Source organism: Tamandua tetradactyla, assembly GCF_023851605.1.
Source record: "Tamandua tetradactyla isolate mTamTet1 chromosome 15 unlocalized genomic scaffold, mTamTet1.pri SUPER_15_unloc_2, whole genome shotgun sequence".
Lineage (NCBI taxonomy): Eukaryota > Metazoa > Chordata > Mammalia > Pilosa > Myrmecophagidae > Tamandua > Tamandua tetradactyla.
The window spans coordinates 448,587-471,125 of record NW_027518245.1 but is presented as its reverse complement, the minus strand read 5'-3'; the positions used below and the strand labels follow the sequence as shown (position 1 = coordinate 471,125).

At 40.0% G+C, this 22,539-nt stretch overlaps 1 long non-coding RNA gene and 1 pseudogene across 1 annotated transcript in view; one reads left to right on the top strand and one right to left on the bottom strand.

The window, feature by feature from the left end:
• The window catches only part of LOC143672780 (uncharacterized), a 130,243-nt gene extending 108,431 nt beyond the window's left edge, over positions 1-21,812 (bottom strand). The window contains exon 1 of the long non-coding RNA XR_013170025.1: positions 21,724-21,812. This is a non-coding gene — a long non-coding RNA (uncharacterized LOC143672780). The remainder of the gene's footprint in view (positions 1-21,723) is intronic.
• On the top strand, positions 3,099-3,630 carry LOC143672779 (GTPase KRas pseudogene; annotated as a pseudogene).
• Positions 21,813-22,539: the final 727 nt, after the last annotated feature.

Sequence of the window (22,539 nt, the reverse complement as noted above, 5' to 3'; positions counted from 1 at the left end):
CTGAGTTTTACAGGTCCAAAGTCAGAGGGTAATCTTGCCTTTGTACTGACCATAACAGTAACTGACTTTGCAAAGAACCTCTTCTTTAAGAATTATGTACTGGCTATGTCATCTACTGTCTCACCCTCAGGCACCATGGCTTGCTGGCCCATTCCTTCCTCTTGAATCTGCTGTCCATCAACACCAACCTGGCAGTTGGGTCCTCATCAAATTATGGGAAAAGTCCAAACTCCAACTGACCTGAGAAGGATCCTATCAAGTTCTGCTGACAACTGAGATGGCTGTCTGGATGGTAGAGAAAGGCTGGATTTACTACACCTAAGTGAAAAGACCAGCACATGAACCAGATGATAAGTACCCAAAAATGAAGCCTAATTCCTGGAAAACTTTAGACCCTTTAAAAATTACATTAAAGAGGGTGCCTGGGTGGTTCAGTGGTAGAATGCTCACCTTTCATGCAGGAAACTCAGCTTCAATTCCCAGACCATGTAACTCCCCCCAAAAAAGTTACATTAAAGAGATAATAGTTGGGAAGGTAGATGGGGTTTTTGGATTTGGGGTTTGGATTCTGTATTTTAATCTGACATAGTCAATAGTGACCTTTGCTAAATAAGAGTCTTACCCAAAGAAGACAGGTGAGGGATCCAAGGCTGAATTTAAAGCTGAGAATAAATATACAAGTCATCATGTTCCAAACTGGGGATGCAACAATCCCCAACAGATTAGTGGTAAATGTAACTGAAGATTTAATGTCCCAAACTGTACAGTTTGATGAAAGGCAAACTCAGCAAACTTACCAGGAAAGAGGTGGGATAAAAGTTTTCAGAAAAATGCTTTATTTTATGGAGAAATAGAGCCACCCAGGAAGCCTTTCAAGAGAGAGAGAAAAAATGCTGCCCTGAGGTTGGGGAGGTAGAATTTTTAAGGCTTAGGATTAAGGAGTTGAGGGGCAAGGGTTAGGCAGGTCTCTATTGGCAAATTTTCAGAAATAGAAAACTAAGTTTTGAGTTGGCAGCTTTCTGTTGGTAAAGTTTAAAATTTAAATGCTGCCTTAGTCATGCAGGGTTATAGATGCTGAAAGGCATATTGTGAATAAGGGGAGTTTGTTCAAGAATGCATTTGCTGGATTGTTTCTTTGACTGGGCCATATCTTCAATTTTCCTTGTGTGATTTGTTATTTTTTGCTGGTGTCTGGACATTTAATTACCTTAATTAGTTTATTCTGGAGATTGCTTTCACTTATCTTACCTAGGGTTTTCTTGCTAGATGAGTTTGCTCTCTACCTGTTCATTGACCTTCAGTTCAGCTTTTTCTGGGCCTCTAGCTTAAGTTTTGTTTAACAGAGGGTAATTTTTCAGTTCTTGTTTTCTTGTTTCTTGTCCTGCTTGTAAGGACCCTTAGGAGGGTCTACATAGGTATTACAGACTCCAGCCGGGTTTTCCCAGACTAAGCTGGCCTCCTTTTGGGGGGAAGGAATCAACTGCATCAGTTTTCCCTGAGTGTGAGACCCAGCAGGTTGAAAGACATTCCTGTGAAGTCTCTGGGCTCTGTTTTTCTTATCTTGCCCAGTATGTGGTGCTTGTTTGTCTGCGGGTCCCCCCAGCAAAAGATGTTGTGGCTCCTTTAACTTTGGAAGGCTCTCCCTGCTGGGGGCGTGGTGGAGACAGAGGAAAGTTGTAGGCTGGTTTTAATGGCTTTAAATTGTGAAGCCCTGGGGTCTGAATTCCTTGAGAGAGGGATTCCACCTGAGTTGTGTTTCACCCCTCCCATGGGGAAGGTTCAGGCTGGAGACAGCCCTGAAAGCAGTCTGTTTCTGCATATGCTTGGGGCCATTGCAGCCTGTGTAATCCCACTGCTGAATCCAGAGGCAGCCAAGCCTCCATAGAAACAGTCACAGAATGTTCCGTTTCATCCCGTTTCCTCTTTTTTGGTTAGCCCAATAGGCAACCTCCACCTTGACCAGTTTCGCCTGAGCTGGGGGCCTATTTTTAGCAGTCAGAATTTGTTTATTAATGCCACTATTGGTGTTTGATTGGACTCAGTCTCTGCTACTGTTAGAGTTTCTTTCCTTTCCCTCTGGGAAGCCACCTGTGGGGGAGGGGCACTGGGCACCAGCCACGTGGCTTGGGGAACTGTGTGGGGCTTGGGGAACTCACTGTTCCAGAGACTTGCAGCTGGTCCAGCTGGTCCAGACTGGGGTATGCTGTGTGTCTGGTCACTGTTGTGGCTCCGGGAGCTGTTCTGTACTGTTTCTGGTTATTTAGTAGTTGCTCTGGAGGATGAACTAAAATGTGCGCACATTACTAAGCCGCCATCTTGATTCCCCAGAGCAATTTATAGATTCAATGTAATCCCAAATAAAATCCCAGCAATCTTCTTTGTAGAAATGGAAAAGTCAATAAAAAAAATTTATGTGGAAGGATAAGGGGCCCTGAATAACTAAAGTCATCTTGGAAAAGAAGAATAAGTTGGCAGATTCACACTTCCTGATTTTAAAACTTATTACAAAGCCACAGTAATCAAAACAGCATGGTATTTGCACAAGGACAGAGAATTGAGAACTCAGAAATCAAGGCTCACATTTATGTTTAACTGATTTTTGACATGGTGGTAAAGACTACTCAATTGGGAAATGATATTCTTCAACAAATAATGCTGGAAAAATGGACCACTATTTGGAAAAAAAAAAAGGAGGACCTCTATCTTGCACCATATACAAAAATCAACTAAAAATGTCTCAAAGACTTAAATATAAGAGATAAAACTATCAAATACCTAGAAGAAAACATGGGGCAGGGCCTTCAGGACCTTGTGCTTCTTAGGCAGTAGTTTCTTAGATTTTACACCCAAAGCACAAGCAACAACAACAACAAAAATAGATAAATGAGATCTGATCAAAATAAAAAAAACAACTTTTGTTCCTCAAAGGACTTTATCATAAAAGTAAAAAGACAACCTACACAATGGGAGAAAACATTTGGAAACTACCACAATGAGGATTTTTGGAGTGTGAGCTAGCAGTGTGGTGCAGGCTCTGAAGGCTGTGGTGGGGGTTAGAGGCTCAGCTGCATCCAGGTGTAGGAGAGAGACCTGCTGAAATGACTGAATACAAACTTGTGGTAGTTGGGTCTGGTGGCATAGGCAAGAGTGCCTTGATAATACAGCTAATCCACAATCATTTTGTAGATGAATATGATTCTACAATAGAGGGAACAAATAAAAAGAGTTAAAGATTCTGAAGATGGACCTATGGTCCTAGTATGAAATAAATGTGACTTACCTTCTGGAACAGTAGACACAAAGTAGGCTCAGGATTTAGCAAGAAGTTACAGAATTCCTTTTATTGAAACATCAGCAAAGATGAGACAGAGAGTGGAGGATGCTTTTCATACATTGGTGAGAGAGATCCAACAATACAGATTGAAAAAAATCAGCAAGGAATTAAACTCCTGGTTGCGGTAAAATTTAAAAATGCACTGTAATGTAATTTGGGTGTTGATGATGCTTTCTAAACATTAGTTTGAGAAATTCAAAAACACAGAGAAAAGATGAGCAAAGCTGGTAAAAAGAAGAAAAAAGTCAAAGACAAAGTGTATAATTATGCAAATGCAATTTATACATTTATCTTAAGGCATATTTTAGTAAAAGTGGTAAATTTTGTACATTACACTAAATTATTATCATTTGTTTTAGCATTTCTTAATTTTTTCTACTCCATGCAAACTGTTAGCTTTTATCTTGAATGCTTATTTTAAAATGACAGTAGAAACTTTTTTCTTATAAGTGCCAATATTCCCTGAGTTTTTGTTTTTGAACTAGCAATGATGCAAAAAGAAACTGAATACCTGAGATTTCTGTCTTGGGGTTTTGGTGAATGTAGTTGACTATTTACTATTTTTCTTAACAATTTTGAACTTTGGTGTGAAGAAAATAAATGAAACTTTCAGATCTTCCTTATTCTGTGTTTTATCTAGGCACATAAATGGATTAATTCCTAATTGTAACTTCCATAGAGACTTCATGATTGGTTTTGCTAGAATATTGAGGGAACACAAACTTATACACTTCCTACAGATTCATCTTCTAGATGTCATGTTCTAGAGCTTCATATCAACCTTAATGAATGTAAAGCTACACTGTTCACAAAGGTCCCCTCCCCTCCATTTTCCACTTCTATTTGTAATGGTCACTCTCCCAAGAACATTATATTTTTTCTATAAAAAGGTAAAAAATGGAAAAAATGCAAGGAATGGAAATTATTAAATGATCATTTAATTTCCTCATTAGATAAATTCCTATGAGAATCCTAATAACTTTTATTAAGGAAGCAGATCCAGTGTGCAATGGGAATTATAGCAACCATCCTGGGGCTATATTTCATGCTATTCAATTTTTGTAATAACTAAAAGAAATTAATATATATAAAAATACTCATAGGAATTAAATATAGTCTTCCTATGTCAGATTCCTCTTTTCTGGCATACTATAAATTTTTTCTTGAACTTAAGTTTTTGAAAATATTCAATTCTGTTAGTGATAGTAAAGATTATGGGACCACTTAGCTTAGTAGGTATTACAGAGGCCAAACTTGCAAGTCCAAGCCCCTGTTTGTGCCTTTGGTCTTCACTGACAGTTTCACAGCTCTAGACTGTATCTTTTTGGTCATCCAGTGTTGTCTTGCATTGGTTGGTCTAAAATGGGGACTAGGAGAGAGTTGGATAACTCAGCAAGATTCTTCTTACTATGTGGTGGGCCTGTTGACAGATCTGGAGCATCACTTTTGTTTATCAAAAGAACAGAACCTTTAAAAAATTATTATTAAATGTTAATTTAAGAACTGATTTCTGGGGAGTGACAAGACTTTATTTTTAAACAAGAATTGAGCTTCCAAATCCCTAATTTTGGCTAGTTTTGTCAACAATGCTAAAGCAACATTTCATAGACATTTTATAAGTCTGGTCCATATTTAGGAATATCTAATGGTTAAAAAATAGATAAATTAATGAAATTATTCTTCAATACATTTTAAAATGTTAATTAAAAATCTTTCAATGGGTCACAGTATTTCAGTGGCAGAATTCTCACCTGCCATCCCAGAAACCTGGGTTTGATTCCCAATGCCTGCCCATGTAAAAATAAATAAATAAATAAAATATAACAATAAAAAATTTTTTAAAAAATCATTGAAGTGAGATAGTGTGAAGATATCTCTGGAGTAAGAGGAAGGAGATTTAGTCTCTAGTTATGTGTGTTTTATATCTCTAATTTCTGGCAACCACTTACTAGCCATTTCTTCATATTAAAAGAAGTCATCTCAAAGGCTCTATTTAGCTTTAAAACTGTGTGATTTACATTTACTTTACTTAATAATACACCTATATGTCAAGCTCAGCACAGCGTGTAACTTTTTATAAGCATCATCATCTTCATTACCAGTCTTGGGCAAATTTATCAAGAGATAAAGTTTATTTTTGAATATTTCTTCTCTAGTTTAGGATCCTCCTTGTCATATTAGCATCATATTACTTGCCTTATCTTTCTGGATGCCCCACAGTTTGATGCTTTTTGTTCTAATACTTGTAATTCCCTTAACCTCAAGATTTATTGCGCTATGTGTATCCCAGTGAAGGCTTCCCATCAAATAATATCAGACTGCCCCATGTCTTATTTCATCTGGGCTCAAGATAATCTGATAGATACCATAATGGGATTTGATTTAATAGCTAATTTCTAGGTGGTTGTTGAAGCATTTTAATCTTGATCCTTTCAACATCATCTTTTTCTTGCCTGGTCCAGTAGTGACTAAGGCAGGAATTTTCAAACCTACTAGGAGTAAACAGAACCTTACCAGTGGGTAGAGAATTTTATAAAGGTAATCCTGTAACAATTCCTTAAATAATCTATAGCTAGGATGAGTCCTAGTAAGTGATACATTCCATTGTTTAACAATTAAAATCTTTTTACAGTGAAAAATAGTTTAAATTTTAATTTACAAAATATTTTTATCAGAATTAATTATTCAAGAAATATTTGAGTGCCTACATGACATCAGGTACTATGCAAGGCAAGGGGGATGTTGTAGTTAGCTAGCTGCCAGAATGCAACACACCAGAGATGGATTGGCTTTTAATAAAAAGGGATTTATTTTGTTAGTTCTTCAGAGGAAAGGCAGCTAACTTTCCACTGAGGTTCTTTCTTATGTGTGAAGGCACAGGATAGTCTCTGCTGGCCTTCTCTCCAGGTCTCTGGGTTTCAACAACTTTCCCTGGGGTGATTTCTCTCTGTATCTCCAAGGGCCTGGGCTGAGCTGTGAGTGCTGAGATGAGGTATTCTGAACTGCTTGGGCTGTGCTATGTTGAGCTCTCTCATTTAAGCAGCAGCCAAATAACTCAAACGTCATTCATTGCAGCAGGCACACCTCTTAGCCGACTGCAGATGTAATGAGCAACAGATGAGGTTCACATACCATTGGTTCATGTCTGCAGCAACAGAACTAAGCATGTTCACTTGGCCAAGTTGACAACTGAATCAAACTACCACAGGGGATAGTACAGAATACCCAAACAAGCTATATGATCCCTGGTCTTAAATAGTGCTTATTTATATAGTGGTCTATAACATCTTAGTGAGGCATTTGGCACATGACTCTGTGATAGCACTAGTACATACTTTACTTTTACAAAGAAAGGGTTTTGTCTATAAAGTTTCTTCCAATTCTAAAAGAACTGTTTTGGTATAACCCAGATGCAACTGTTTAATCAAACTACTTCATACAGATCACTTTATGTCATTGTTATAAATGAGTAAATGTGATTATATAATTTTTTTAATTTGGCAAACTGTGATGCTCTTGAGGCAGTTATAATACATATTAAATTGCATGAAAGTTAAAAATATTAAAATTTCCAAGCATATAATATTCCAGTTTGTCTCTGTTAATTAAAATAGGCTTTAGAAAATTAAGGACTCAATTGTACAATAATTTTATCTGGGTACAAATAAACAGGTCCTGAACTAATTCACAGAAAAGGAAATTTCTTTGTAAAAATCAGTATGATTTCTGAAATGATGTGCTAAATAAACTACAGATTTATGGAACATTGTCTTGGTAGGAGATTAAGGTTTATGCAGTACTTCCTCTTTCTTGCTTCTACACAAGAGAAAGAAATCATCATTGTTCAAGTGTTGCAGTGTGTAGCTGAGGGGATTTTTAGGACTCAAATTTTTAATATACCTGGGCAATGTTTTGTAAGATAGTGGTTATTGTCCTTTATTATGTGAGTGTTGAATGGTTTGATAAATAGTTTGCTTTTGTAGAGATTGTAAAAAGGGAATTAAACCTAGAAATAAGATAAATATTATATAATTATTACAGCCTTAAAGATTAAAATATTTACTGAGGTTCAAAAATAGCTAAAATACATAGCTTTGGACATTAACATGATTGTAGAAGAATGTAGTAGAAGTATGCAGTATAATTTGAATGGTATTCCCAATTAGGAATTCTTGCTTCTATTTTAACTGAGTCACACTGCCTAGGAATTTAGAACCTAATTTTCTATTACAGGTTATCAACACCTTTGCCACCATTGCACAACTTTGTCCTAATAGATACAGAAAGTTTTTGAGGCATGGTAAGTTGCAGTTTGCACCAGTTCATCTCATTTACATTTCAGTGATTTTTTTCTTCTAACCATTTTTCCATTCAATACATATACATTTAACTTTTATGTCATCAGTAAAAATTATCTGGGGGAAGATGGCTGAATGGAGTAGTTTGTGATTAGCTCTGCTCCATGAAAATGTTAGAGAATGGACAGAATGGGGATTGAGGCTGTGATTTGGGAGTGTGGCTGACCTGGGAGAGTTTTCTGCACCAGATGAGGCAGCCCTCATTGCAGAGGTGGAGGAACTGAGAGGTAGAATGCTGGAGCCTGGCACAGAGGCATGGAGCCATGAAACCTGTGGAAGTGCACAGACAGGAGCTGGGGACCAGGAAGTAAACTAGGCCATATTCTTTGGGCAGGCCACCCTCATCAGTGTAGCCACATGACTGGCAACTCACCCCACACTCCATTCACCACCCACTGTCACCCATTCTCATCCACTGTGCTCCAGGCACCCTTACCCCACTAGGCCCCAGTGCATGTAACTGCCCCACAACCCCACCCAATATGCAGCCCAACCCATCTCTCCTACACCTCTCCTGAGACTATCTCCCCCTCCCTGTTCCCTGCAGACTGTTGTCAGTCCATAAAGGCTGAAGGCACTAACCTCCATACCTAGGCTACCCTTGCCCCATGCCCAGTGTTACAGAGTCTCACTCCACACCCCCTGAGCTCTGTGCATCTGTTTATGGCACATCCAGGCCCACACATACACATGGGCTCCCAATCATGTCATTCAGCCCTGGGAACAACACTTTACAGGAGTCTTAGAACAGTACATGTGCACAGCCCTCAGCCACTCTTCCCAGCTCTGAAAAAATGCCAACCTGCACAGCCAGGTCACATCTGCCCCAATCCATAAAGGCATAACACTGACCTGCTGCCACAGCTCTAAACATGTACACAAAGGGCCAGATGCTTTAAACCAGCACACTCCAGGTTTATGCTGCAAGGCCAGTGCACCCACTAACTACATCCTCCCTGGCCACTAGGTGCTCATGTTCATAAGCATCAGTGTAACATCCCCAACCTTTGCCTATACCTGTCCTGAAACAAATCACCACACTGGGTGCCCCACCCCATGCTTTGATCCCTGCTTTACAATCATCCACAAACACAAGGCCTTAGACTAATGAAAGAAATCAACACCCAAAAAAATCAATCAAGAGTTACATGCCACAAAGACAGCAGAAGATCACTAAGCATATCACAATGCAGACAGATATAGCCCTGTTTAATGGCCAAATTAGAACATTAGAGGAGACAGAGACATTGGAACAACTAATCATTGATGTTCATACAATTCTACTTAATAGGCTAAGTGGCATAGCAGATGACATAAAGAAGATTAAGAAGACAGTAGAAGAGGAGTTTGAAAGAATAAATAGAAAAATAGTGGATATCACAGATTAAAGACTCTGTTGACCAAGCAAAATATATACTAGAGGCATACAAGACCATATTTGAAGAGACAGAAGAAAGAATAAGTGATATAGAGGACAGGATAACTAACTTCAAAGACTCAAAACAGCAAATGGCAAAAAAAGATGAAAAAATTGAATTGGATCACAGAGAAATGACAGACAAAACAAAGCACACAAATATAAGAATCACTGGTGTCCTAGAAGGAGAAGAAAGTAAAGGGCTAGGAAGAGTAGTTGATCTAATAGGGGAAAACTTCCCAACCCTCATACAGGACATACATAAATATAAAATTCAAAGAAGCTCAATGAAATCCACACAGAATAAATCCAAATAGGCCTTCCCCAAGGTGCATACAAATCAGTCTGTCAAATGGTGAAGAGAAGCAGAAAATCCTGAAAGTGACAAGAGAAAAACAATCTACCACATACAAGGGAAATGAAATGAGACTGAGTTTGACTACTCAACTAGCACCTTGGAGGCAAGAAAGCAGTAATATGATACATTCAAGATTCTGAAAGAAAAACCAAGATTCCTTTACCAAGACAAATTGTCCTTCAAAATTGAGGGAGAGATTAAAGTTTTCACAGACAAAGGAGTCCTGACAGAATTTGTCAACAAGAGACTGGCCCTACAAGAAATACTAAAAAAGAATTCTGCCAGCCAAAAAAATAAAGATGGGAGATGGAGGTCTGGAGGAGGGTACAGAAGGGAAGAGTACCACTAAGGGTAATTTAAGGAATACAAAGAGAAAGAGGGAAAAGAATATATAGATCTGACAAATAAAATAAAAATGATAAGATGGTAGAATCAAGAAATGCCTTTTTAGTATTAGCTTTGAATGTTATTGGATTAAACTTACCAATTAAAAGATACAGACTGTCAGAATGTATTAAGAAACATAATCCAGCTCTTTGCTGCTTAAAAGAGTCTCATCTTAGACACAAGGATATAAATAGATTGAAAGTGAAAGGATGGCAAAAGATTCGCAACACGTTGTAACCAAAAGAAAGCATGAGTAGCTATAATAACAGCAGAAAAATAGACTTTAAATGTAAAGATTCTCCTCTATAGATAGAACAAACAGACAGAAGACCAACAAGGAAATAGAGAAGATAAATAACTTGATAAATGAAGTAGACATAACAGGCATATATAGGTCATTGCATCCCAAAGAACAGGGATATACATTCTTCTCTAGTGCATATGGAATATTCTCCAGGATAGATCATATGCTGGGGCACAAAACAGGTCTTTATAAATTTAAAAACATTGAAATTATTCAAAGTGTTTTCTCTCTGATCACAAAGGGATGAAGCTGGAATTCAATAACCACCAAAGAACAAGAACATTAACAAATATATGGAGATTAAATAACACACTCTCAAACAACCAATGGGTCAAAGAAGAAATTATAGAGAAATCAGTAGTTATTTGTAGATGAATGAAAATAAGAATACAACTCATCAGAACTTTTGGGATGGGGCAAAGGCTGTATGAGAGGGAAATTTATTGTCCTAAATGCCTATATTAAAAAACAAGAAAGAACAAAATCAAGGACTTAGTGTACCTGGAGGAACTTGAGATAAAACAGCAAACTAACCCCAAAGCAAATAGAAGAAGAGAAATAGCAAAGATTAAGGAACAGATAAATGAATGGGAGAACGAAAAAACAATAGAAAGAATCAATAAAACCAAAAGTTGGTTCTTAAGAAAAATAATAAAATTGACTGACAAAGAAAAAAAGAGAGAGGCTACAAATAAACAAAATCAGAAATGAGAAGGGGTGTATTACCACAGACCTTGAAGAAATAAAAGAAATCATAAGAAGTTACTATGAATAACTGTATGCCAACAAACTAGATGACTTAAATGAAATGGACAAATTCCTGGAGACACACAAACAAGCTACACTGACTCAGGAAGAAATAAAAGATCTCAACAAACCAATTATAATTAAAGAGATTCAAACAGTAATCAAAAATCTTCCTACAAAGAAAAACCCAGGGCCAGATGGCTTCCAGGGGAATTTAATCAAACATTCAATAAAAAGCTAACACCAATGCTGCTCAAACTTTTCCAAAAATTGAGAAAAAAGGAACTCTATGTAACTCATTTTATGAAGCTAATATTTTAATACCAAAACAGGGTAAAGATACTATAAGAAAGGAAAACTGTAGGCCAATCTCACTAATGAACATAGATGCAAAAATTCCCAATAAAATTTTAGCAAATTGAATCCAACAATACATTAAAAGAATTATACATCACTACCAAGTGGGGTTTATACAAGAAATGCAAGGATGTTTCAACATGAGAAAATCAATTACGTTAATACAGCACATTGACAAATCAAAAGGGAAAAATCAGATGATCATCTTGATTGATGCTGAAAAGCATTCAACAAAATTCAGCATCTTTTATCATAAAAACACTCCCAAAGATGGGAATCAAAGGTAACTATCTCAATATGATAAAGGGAGTATATGAAAACCCAATAGCCAGCGTTGTACTCAATGGAGAGAGACTGAAAACTTTCCCCTTAAGATCAGGTACAAGACAAGGATGCCCACTGTAACCACTATTATTCAACACTGAGCTAGAAATTTTAGCTAGACCAATCAGTCAGGACAAAGAAATAAAAGGCACCCAAACTGGAAAAGAAGGAGTAAAACTCTCATTATTTGCAGATGATATGAAGATCATATCATCCTGAGAAATCTACAGCAAAGTTATTTGAGCTAATAAACAAATTCAGCAAAGTGGCAGGATATAAAATTAATGTGCAAAAATCAGTAACGTTCCTATACATAAGCAATGACCTAGCTGAGGAGTCAGTTAAGGAAAAAATTTAATTCAAAATGGCAACTAAAAGTATCAAGTACTTAGAAATGAACTTAACTAGGGATGCAAAGGGCTTGTACATGGAAAACTACAAAACATTGCTAAAAAAAATCAAAGGACATATAAACAGGTAGAAAGATATTCCCTGCTCATGGATAGGAAGGCTCAATGTAGCTAAGATGTCAATTCTCTCCAATCGATCTAGACAGCCAAGAGAGTATCAACCAAAATTCCAACAATCCACTTTGAAGATTTGGAAAACCTAACTCTCAAATTCATCTGGAAGGGAAAGAGACCCACAATAGCTAAAAGCATCCTGAAAAAGAAGAACAAAGAGGAAGGATTAACACTCTCTGACTTTAAAACCTATTATAAAGACACAGTGGTCAAAATGGCATGGTACTGGCACAACAACAAGAAGCATTGACTAATCAAATCAAATCAAGAATAAACAAATAGACAATCAAATCTATGGTAAATTGATTTTTGATAAGCCCTGCAAATCCTCTAAACTGGAACAAAATAGTCTTTTTAATAACTGGGCATGGAAGAACTGGATCTCAACAGCCAAAAGAATGAAAGAGGACCACTACCTTACACCCCACACAAAAATTAACTCAAAGTGGATAAGCTTCCAGAAGGAAGTGTAAGGAAATATATTCAAGACCTAGCAATAAGAGATGGCTTCCTAAACTTTACACCCAAAGCACAAGCAACAAAAGAAAAAAACAGACAAATGGAAACTCCTCAAAATCAAATGCTTTTGTACTTCAGAAAAGACTTTGTCAAAAAGGTGAAAGGCAGCCAACTCAATGGGAGAAACCATCTGGAAACCACATATCAGAGAAGATTTTATTTCCTGTATATACAAAGAAATCATACAACTCAACAACAAAAGAACAAACAACTGAATTATATTACGGGCTAAAGATATGAATAGGCATTTTTCTGAAGAGCAAATAGAGATGGCTCAAAAGCACATGAAGAGATACTCAATTTCATTGGCTAAAAGGGAAATGCAGATCAATGCATTTGAGGTACTATGAGATACCACCTCACACCCATAAGAATGGCTGCTGTAAAATAAAAAGGAAACTATAAATGTTGGAGAGAATGTGGAGAAACTGGAACTCTTATGCACTGCTGGTGGGAATGTATAATGGTGCAGCCACTACAGAAAACTGTTTGGCAGTTCCTTAGGAAATGAAATATCAAGTTGCCCTGTGACCCAGCAATAGCACTACTTGGTATATATCCAGAAGAGCTGAAAGCAATGACATAAACAGACATTTGCACGCCAAAGTTCATAGCAGCATTATTCACAATTGCCAAAAGATGAAGACAAACCAAGCGCTCATCAACAGAAGAGTGGATCATGAAAATGTGGTATATACATACAATGGAATATTATGCAGCAGTAAGACAAAATGATGTCATGAAGCCCATGACAAGATGGCTGAGCCTTGAGGGTATAAGTCTGAGTGAAGTTAGCCAGACACAAAAGGGTAGATATTGTATGATTCCACTTTCATGACCAGCATAAATGTATAATCAGAAGTTTATAATAAAGAATACAGGGAATTTAGAGAACATAGAAGCTAGAGATGGGTGAACCATTAGCTAATGAGGTTGAACTCCAATGTAAGGGAATACACAGGAGTGATGGCAGTTATCTAGTGGGTCTGTAAGTAATATTACCATATTGAAGATGAACAAAATTGAAAGGGGTTGTATAGACCTATGTGTCCCACTGATTAACAATAGAAATATGAATTAGTTCTCAAAGGAATTACTTTAAAAATATGATTCTTGTGTAAAGAGTGTTTAAGTCCAGGGTACATGGAGGAAACTGCTATTGCATGCTATGAGCTATGTTCAAAAGGAAACAATCAGCACTACCACAGCAACAGCTGAAGTAAATAATGGGGGGGAGGGAAAAGAGTCAAGAGGAGGTTTAGCTCTCCTATTTGGGAAGGGCATATTTATTGGTTTTCTTTCTCTTGGGAACAATGAAATTATCTAAAATTGAGAATGGTGATGGACTGTGGACTTTGGGCCCTCTACATGATGCCTGATGAATGCAGGTGGCTGAAGGATACACTAACTCAGAAGTAGATTGGCAAACAATGGTGTTGAAATCTCTCTGCCACTGATACTTTATTAATTACCCTTCTTTTCCCCCTTATGGTCAGGATGGAATTATTGATTCCACAGCGCCAGGTCTGGATTCATCCCTGATGAATTCACAGTCAATGATGTGATGAGCATATGGGACATTTGGTGAGAGAAAATAAGCCAAAAGCAAAAGAACTAGAATGGTATGATCACCTTTAGAAAATGTTTATAAGAAAACCGGGGCCTAAATTGTAAGCTTTTAGAGCAGATGCATTAAGTCTGGAGTGGGTGAGTGTTATTTCTGGATTTTGAGAGGTAGTTTTATACACATATAACCTGATATTTAGAGATAAGAATGAAGCCAAACAGGTTGGGGTTAAAGTAATTCAAACATAGGGGTAAGGAAAACAGTGTCTATATTATAGAACTACACATCCTCTTTGAGACAAATGGAAGAAAAGTTAATTTGGTCTGGAACCTAAATTTTTCATTGTCCATGATCTAATTCAACTTATCTGTACAGCTCATTTGAACAATTGAAACTCAGGGAGCACAGAATAAAAAAGAGGTCCTTTAATCCTGTATAGATTATTGTAATGCCTGGATACTTCCTACAGTATATTAAGCAGACAGTAAAAAAAGCATTGGCAAAGTCCCCAGAGGGATGGGATAAAAATAAAAACCATTAAACCTTCGCATCAGGAAATCCCTTGATACTGTGTGAAACTTTAGGGACACCTAAATCAATAGACCATACCCTTAATCATGAGACTTACTCTTGTGAAGATTATGTAGACAAAAGAGAAGCTTAGACTACCTATAGGCATGCCTAAGGGTTACTTCTGGGGGACCTCTTTTGTTGCTGAGAGATAGCCTCACTTTCTCTAAGCCCAACTCTCCAAGTGAAATCATTGCCCTTGCCCCCTACATGGGACATAACATCCAAAAGTGAAAGTCTCCCTGGTGGCATGGGAGATGACTCTCAGGGATGAATCCAGACCTGGCACCAAGGGATCAACAATTCCATCCTGACCATAAGAGGGAAAAAAGTGTAATTAATGAAGTATCAGTGGCAGAGAGAGTTCGAATAGAGTTGAAAGGCTACTCTGGAGATTGCTCTTACACAAGCTTCAGTTGGACCTCACTACCTATGATAACCTGCCAATCCCCAATGAGGACCATTCCAGCCAATCCTAAAGAACACTTAGAGCAATATATAAGATTCCACAAGGGTTCCACACACTAGAGTAACTTTCCAGAAACCTACAGCTTCTTGATGGATCCCTGGTTAAGATAAATCCTGAAGTCCAGTCTTGACTCTCCAGAACATCAGACAGATCCACCTCCCTATCCCATATTATTGACAGACCCTTCTAATATGAAAAATTTAGAATTGCCATAGCTCAAACACCTCTAAAGAAAGAGATGGAAAGATCAAAGGTGATGGTGGAGTTATACAGAGAAGATAGGATTTAACAAATTAATATGAATGCTGAATCATTAAATTGATATTTCTTTTAGTCTCCAGTATTTTAGAGCAGCTAAAGTAAAAACCTAAAACTGTGAAATTGTAACCCATGTCAAATTCTGGAATATGTTCTACAACCAACTGTCATGCTGTGCTTTGAAATTTATAGCTTTTTTGTAGTTATGGTATTTTTCACAAAAAAAAAGAAGGAAAAAAGTGGATTGTGAAGATAAAAAATATTTAAGCATTCTAGCCTCCTACATTCTGGAGCAGCTAGAAGGAAAATTATGAGAGGATAATATGGTAGCCCATGTCAAACTCTGGGATCTGTCCTGTAACTACTTGTTGAAGAGTGTATTGCAATGTTTTGCTTTTTTATTTCTTTGCTTTATATATATGTTATACTATACAACAACAAAATTGTTTCTAAAACTATCTGAAGTCAATTCCATTTGTCAAAAATTAGTCTCTTGATAATTATATGTTAAAGATTTTTTAACTTCTATGTTAATATTGGGTAGCATGAATTCTGCATTGAGAAATCAAATTGCATATAGGAAAATTCAATCAGAATATGAAAATTGTTTTTTTAATTAGAGAAATTGTAGGTTTATAAAAAAACATGCAGAAAATACAGAAGTCTTGTTTACCTCCCTACTATTATTAAGTTTGCATTAGCATTGGTGTCTTTGTTAGAACTGCTGAATGAAACTTTTTTCTAAAGTTATGTTCACATCAGTTCTTGAAGAATAATCATAACTACATTAAGATATGTGTGTTAGTTTTACAGTTTTAACTGCCTGTTTGGGATGTTGATAGGCAACTTAGATGAGTTCAGCAAAATAAATGTTATCCGAAGAAATGTCAGTTATAGAGTTCCTTTCATGCCCCTCAAGAACTAAATGGGTTACTTTTTCTCCAAAAGTTTCTAATTTCACTGTCTTGCATTTTCATGTTGAAGATATTTTTATTTTTTCTCTTTTGAGTGCCAATTTCTTACTAGTACCATTTCTTAATGTATCATGCTTATCTGGAATGTGTTTTAACTGCTTTTGTATAGTGCAAAAGGAAACATGCACACTTTATACATTGTGTTGTTTTTTGCATGTGGGACACAGGTGCTGTGATCCAGTTGTTCTTATTATTTGGTTACACTGACCTAGGAATGTTGGTCATATCAGATATTAAATTTAAAATTGACCACTACCAATTAAAATTAACTTTTAAATGTTTATAGGAGTATGTACTGTGAAGTAATCTGAAATTTGTAAGATTTTTGGTCATGAACTGTACTGCTCCTAATTATTGTAATGCAATAAAACTAGTTATGGTGACTAGAAAAAAATTAGATAATACTTCATACCCATCAATGGAATATTATTCAGCTATAAAAAGGAATGAAGTCCTGTTACATGTGACAACACTGATGAACCATGAAGTCGTCATATTGCATGAAATAAGCCAGACGTAAAAGGACAAATATTACATGAGTTCCCTGATATGAAACAATTAGGGTAAGCAAACTCACAGAGTGAGAATCTAGAATATAGTCTACCAGGGGATGGGGTGGGGATAGGGAATGGGAAACTGAGGCTTAATATTTGCAGGGCTCCACTTTGGAACAATGGAAATATAGTGATGATGGGCGGTGGTGATGATAGCACAACACTGTGAATGCAATTTGCCACACTGAAATATATATCTGAAGATGATTGAAAAGGGAAATGTTAGATTGCATATGTGGCAACAGAGTAAAGTTTTTTTTAAATATCCATGGAAATATATTACACAAATATGACTTTAATGAATAGCACAAATATAAAGATACATCATCAGTTGTAACAAATCTTTCACACCAATGCAAGTTGGTGGTGGGGAAGGGTATAGGAATCCTGTATTTTATACATGATTTTTCTGTAAACTCACAACTTCTCTAATAAAGCTATAAAAATCAGTATGTATACAGAATATTTGAACACCATGAGTTCGAAATGTTAAGAAGCATAACTAGGACACAGTAACCAGTAATTGCAGCATTTACATTCCTTACATGCACCTGCAAAAAATTCAGTCATGTTGGACTTTAAAACAAGTATCAACAAAATTTAAAGAACTGGAATTATACAGAATATATTCACCTAACATAGTAAAATTAAATTAGAAATAAAAACAAAAAAGAAACAAGATAATCCACGTTTGAAAATTAAGAGACAAACTCCAAAAAAATGCAGGGATCACAGAATATTCCACAATGAAAATAAGAAATATTGACAAAAAGTGTGTATGTATATGTATAAAACCAGTAAGCTAAGTAGGCAACTAAAAGACAGAAGGGAACAGAAAGTTAGGGTTAAAGAAAACAGGAAGAAATAATGATGATGAGAGGAAAACCCAATAAATTAGAAAACTAATCTGCAATAGAGAGAATCAAGAAAACCAAAAGCTGTTGCTTCACAGAGACTAACAAAATTGTGAAATACCTTCAGAGATTAATGAAGAACAAGGAAGAAAAGGTCAAAATGACATACAGCAGTAGAAAATGGTGTCATCCCAATAAGAGGGCCCTCAACCCACAGGTAAGAGGCTGCATAGAAATGCCATGGAGACACATAAGGAGACCTCTCCATGGGGAAAAATAAGAGGAGGAGGAGCAAGAGGAAGAGGGGGAGGAAGAACAGGAGTGGGAGGAGGGAGGGAGAAGGAGACATATCCTTGGATATTCTAAGATGTCAGAAAGTATAGATGAGCAAACCAGTGGTCCAGGTAGTTTGAACTTTAGACTTGTAAAAGGTCAGGACCGATCCTCCCATCAGAAGTCTCACAAACACAAAGCAAGTCCAAGTAAATGGGCTCCTCCAAGGGTAGGCTCACCTCTCCCATCCATCAAGAAGAGAAAATGGGCCTTTCAGAGAAAATGGGAGGATTACAGAAGGCACCTGTAGTGTGGAAATCAGAAGTTTTTATATCTCTTCCCCAAATAAGGCCTAATTTAGACATTTACACATTAATTTCAATTGAAAATTACCGTGTTGTTGCCCAGCAACAGTTAAAGGAGAAAGTGGAATCCAAGAGCAGCCACATTTCAGCATCAGGAAACAAGATTGGGGACAGCTTTTCCCTGGTAACACAGTCTGCCACTTTCAGTGAGGAATGCTACACCCACATACATGTGATTCAGGGAGACTTCTGTGACTACCTTTCCCTTAGGGATCCTAGTCGGCAATCAGAGTCACTTCTCAGGAGTGACAGTGGGGGCTGAGGGAGGAGGGTCCCTCTCTGAGCTGGTGCTGCTGGGCAGGGATGTAGGATCTGGCAAGTGGGGATGCCAGGGGTTGGGTGTGTCTGAGTCAGGGGTTCTGGGGGTCAGGATGTTGTATGTTAGGGGTGTGGCAGTTCAGGGATACTTTGTGCCAGGGACGCTTGGGTTCATCTGTGCTGGGCATCAGGGGTGCTGGGGCCAGGGATGTGGGGGTTCAGGGATGTAGGTGTCAGTGGTGCTGGAAATTGGGGGTGTTGCAGTAAAGTATGTGGGGGTGGTGGTGTCAGGGGCATGGTGTTCAGAGGTTCTGGGGCTTGGAAGAACCACTTGTGGGGCTTGGGGCCCCCATGGAGCCAGCACTGGCTAGGCACCCCAGTGGAATTAGCCTTGCCAAGTGCAGCACAGCAGGCACCATATTGGGGCTCCTGGTCCTCAGTGTCTTCATGGCCCACAGTATGCCCCATCTTCTGGATCCAGGGCCAGCAACCTGAATCCCTGGAAGTGGCCTCCCATGTCTCACCAGTAACATCAGCAGCTATAAATAGGCACCTCTACCAGGCAGCTCAGGCCCTCCCAGAGGAAGCCTTTAATTCTAATAGTGCAACTGGGTGGCACAATACAGCCTACCATCAGCAGCCCAAGGAGCCTCTGTGATTTGCACATTTCCCACAATGGATGTTCAAGATCCTTTGTAATGTCCAAAAGAACATCCAGGTCAATACATAAGATTACACAAGGGTTCCATGCACTAGAGTAACTTTCTAGAAACCTACAATCTCCAGATGGGTCCCTGGACCAGATAACTCCTGACACCTAGAGGGCCCAGCCTCTCCAGAACATCAATATCTCCATCTCCTTACCCCATATTGGTGACAGACCCTTCCAACATGAAGATGTTAGAATAGCCATAGCCCAAACACCTCTAAAGAGAGGGATAGAAAGATCAAACATGATGGTGGAGTTACGCAGAGAAGACAGGATTAAACAAATGAATATGACTGTTGAATCATTAAATTGATATCTCTTTCAGTTTCCAATATCTTAGAGTTGCTAGAAGTAAAGACATAAAATTGTAGAATTGTAACCCATGCCAAACTCTGAAATATGTTCTGCAACAAATTGTGGTGCTGTGCTTTGAAATTTAATGCTTTTTTGTATATATGTTATTTTTCACTAAAAAGAAAGAGAAAAATTCTATTGTGATAAAATATTTAAGCTTTCTAGCCTCCTATATTCTTGAGTATGGCTAGAAGGAAAAATATGAGAGGATAGAATTGGTAGCCCATGACAAACTCTGGGATCTGTCCTGTAACTACTTGTTGAAGAGTGCTTTGAAAACTATGGCATTTTTATTTCTTTGTTTTGTACATATGTAATACTATACAATAAAAAAAATTTTAAAAACCCTTTATAATGGTTAAAACATGTACTGCACCTTTGAACAGCTGAGGAGGGTCTACCAACAGTAGAAGGCAATTTCCTCCAACAATAAGCTCCTCCCATGCCCTTATCACTCACAATCTTATAAATCCAGAAAGGAGACTTTTTAAGCCAGTACTTAATTATGTGTCCTTTGGAGTCTTGGGCCCCTATAGAAGTAACCTCTTCAGGTGATTCCCCATGGACCCGTGCAAAGCCCTTCTGTGGACTGGGTGATAAGAAGAGGGAATGGGAGTGGGGTTGGGGGATAGGGACTGGGGTTCTGTGGTCACAGCCATTGCCAGCACATGGACCCAGTTTAAGGCAGTGGACAATTCTGTCTGACTGTATCCCGGCTCTCTTTCTGCTTGCCCCAGTTCTCCTTGTCCACCCCATGCCCCACTCTTCAAGTTTCAAGACAGCAGTGAGCGACCACCCAGGGGTCAGGGCCTGCAGGTTCTGTGGAGTCCCTGACCCCTTCCACTAAACCCCATCACCAGCCCAAGCCCATATATCTCTGGTCCAAAGGAGTGTCCAATAAACCTGAAGAGGTTAGAAAAGGCCTGTTGAAATAGCAGGCTCTACAAAGACAGCTCCAAGGGGTTTTCTTCTCACATTTTAAGGATTCACATACACAACCGGAACCCCAGAAGAATCCTCTGAGTCAAAAGCAGGGTGCTTCCCCCCACCCCAGAGAAAGGTGATGAAACCTGGGCAGTCTCCAGATCTTGATTGCAAACACATGACCACACAACATAACCCCTTTCCAGGGAAGCTTTTCCATTTGTGTACTGCAGGTCTCAGTCTCACTTGTCCTGAAAACAGACCAAATGCAGAGTGGGGGGCCTCACGACCGCCCCAGGATCCGACCCCAAAAGGGTAGCAGTAGAGAGGGGTCGCGTTCATTCCATGGCCGTGCAAGCATAAAGGTCCTTTCTGCAGTCACGGATGCTCTAAAGATGGGCTTTATTAAGGGGCTGCATTTCAACCCTCCAAGCCCTAATTCCCACTGTGTTCCCAAAAGATGCAGGGACACAGGCAGCTTAGGCAGCAGCCTGGATGTGGGTAACCGTATGTTTGTGGCTATACTCGGAGAACGATCTGCGCGCCTGGGCATGAGCGGCCGCCTCCAGGCGAAGGAGCCGACAGGAGCGTCCTTCAGTTGTGTCACCGAAAGCCCAGTGATAAGCCCTCGGTTCTCAAAGCCAGTTGATCTCGCCTGCGGCCACCGCACAGCCAGCCGACCCTCTGCGGACCCGGTGAGTGAGTGAAGGCTCCCGCCCCTAGGGAACCCCGGCCTTGGCTCCCAGAGCCTCCTGACAGCCCTGGGGCACAGGGATACGCGGGGGGTGCGCGGGGACGCGCGGCTGGCCTCGGGAGAGGACCAGAGAAGGGTACAGGTGGCGGTTGGCAGTGATCCAGGGCGGGCCCTGCGTCCCTGCGTCCCGCGGGGCTCTCCGCGCTGCACCCGAGATCCCAAACCACTCCCCACAGTGCGCCCTGACCGCAGCGACCAACGAGCCGCTCACCTGCTAGACGAGGCGACAGCAGCAGCGCTGCCTCCACAACTGGGCCACACTGCGGACCTGGGGCCCAGTACTGTGCTCCGACCTGGCAGCGTCACGAACGTTGGCCGTGCCCGCCCCACCTCCACGCTAATTGGCAGCAGCCCCGCCCCCCAGGTACCTCCCCTGTCGCCCCAGGCCCCACCTTTGCCCGCCCTTCGGGCCTCCAGCAGAGCATGAGCCTTGAGCCGCGCTGTCTCTGCCTTACAAGGCTGAAGGATCACGGCCCAGCCCAGGAGGGGTCCCGACAGGGGGAGAAGCGAGGCGGCGGTTCCAGCGAGGCCGGAGGCAGTACTTGGTCGCCCTGGGTGCCACTGGTGCAGCGCAGGATACTGGTGAAGATGCGCCGCCGAGAGCGCTTGAGAGCGTGGGCGCGGCCTAGTCGCGCTCGGAAGGGCAAGGCTGGAGCTGGGGTCAAGGCTCAACCCTGGGTGTGGTCACAGAGTGGGGCTGGGGAGGCTGGGAGGAGAGGGCTCGGGGCTCAGCGCCGAGGACATGGGATCGGTGCGGGACGATTCCTGGCCGCGCCTGGGGCTCACTGCCTGAGGTTTCGGGCCATCAAGCAGCCACGGAGCGAGCGGGATTAGTGACTCCAGGGTCTTGGGGCGGTGGGGCCTGGGCCCGCGCGAGAGCCACAGACCCAGAGCGCTCGTAGCGCAGCGGCAGGGTGTGGCGAGTGATGGGGGGGGCCCGAGGGAGCACAGCCTCCCCCCACTGCGCCCTTCCCCGGGCCCGGGGAGTTGTTGCCTCGTCGTCCCGCTGTAGAGGGTTGAAACCCCT